Raw genomic sequence first — 1444 nt, 5'->3', positions numbered from 1 at the left:
GAGAAAAGGCTTGGACAGCAGGTACCTGACAAAGCCCAAACCTCTCTGTGTGGGGAGAAACAGCTTTTCCTGGCAGAGTCAGGACAAAGCTCTTCCTTCTGCTGCTCTGGTGACCTTCACTGCTAGAGCAAAGACAAGGGAACAGTGAGATCTCCCAGCACTGCCTCCAACATGGAGCTGGATCTTCAGTCAGGAAAGCTGGAAAGACTCCAACCACTCACACCAGATGTGGCTGCCTATTTTTTTCTTTGATGTAAAGAGGCTGAGCTTGACTTGCAGCAGGGGAAACACATGGGCAGAACAGAATATGCTCAGTGGAAGGGACCCACAAGAATCATCCAATCCAATCCTCAGCCCTGCTCAGGACCAGCCCCAAGAGTCTCCCCATTTACCCCAGAGAGTCATCCAAACCCTCCTGCAGCTCTGGCAGCCTTGGGGCTGTGCCCACTGGCCTGGGGAGCCTGTTCAGTGCCAACCACCCTCTGGGGGAAGAACCTTTGGCTGAGATCCAACCTGAGCCTGCCCTGGCACAGCTCCAGCCATTCCCTGGGGGCTGTCCCTGCTCCCCCCAGAGCAGAGCTCAGTCCTGCCCCTCCTCTGCCCCTGCCCAGGCAGTTGGAACTGCAGAGAGGTCTCCCCTCAGTCTCCTCTGCTCCAGCTGAACACACCAAGTGCCCTCAGTGTCCTCCCAGGGCTTCAAATCCAGACCCTTCCCCATCTCCATTTCCCTCCTTTGGACACTCTCCAATGGCTCAATCTCTCCCTTCCATTGTGTCCCCCCAAACTGCCCCAATGTTGAGGTGAGGCCACCCCAGGGCAGAGCAGAGCGGGACAATCCCCTCCCTGCTGCCCCCAGCACAGGGATGTCCCTCCTGGCTGCCAGGGCACTGCTGACTCAGGGACAACTGGCACCCACCAGGACCCAAGACCCCCCAGAATGCTCGAGTACAGGTTTGAAGGTGACTCATTAGAACAGGGAAGACTTATGAAGTGTCAGCATTACTGATGGAAAAGTAAAACCTCTCCATCAGGTGGATGGAGGAGCCCAGGGTGCTGTTTCCTCCTCGTCGGTGAGTGATGTGGGATTTAAATCTTAATTTTTCTTTGAAGCTTTTGAGGGTAAACAATCAATTATTTTGTTTCAAAGCAAGAAGAACAGCCCCAAACTGGCCCTCAGCCCTCACTCAAAAAGACCAGAGTCAGACCCCTAAAATATTTTGCAATCATAAAATCGCATCCTTGAGCCAAGAAAGATCAGGTGTGTCAGGTGTGTCATGGCAGTGGAGGCACCTACACAGGAAATCCACCCCAGTACAACACCCCTGGGCAGTACCAGGCAGGACAGGAAGCATTTGCATAGGTTTTATTGCTGTTGCTACAGCCCAGGATAAAGACTTGAACATATGAGGTTGAACAAACTATGGAATGTCATCACCCACAGAGG

This window comes from Empidonax traillii, unplaced genomic scaffold (genome assembly GCF_003031625.1).
Source record: "Empidonax traillii isolate 1590-97213 ecotype Southwest subspecies unplaced genomic scaffold, ASM303162v1 scaffold1601:size85128, whole genome shotgun sequence".
NCBI classification, from domain to species: domain Eukaryota; kingdom Metazoa; phylum Chordata; class Aves; order Passeriformes; family Tyrannidae; genus Empidonax; species Empidonax traillii.
The sequence above is the reverse complement of the archived record's forward strand: the minus strand, read 5'-3'. Positions refer to the sequence as shown.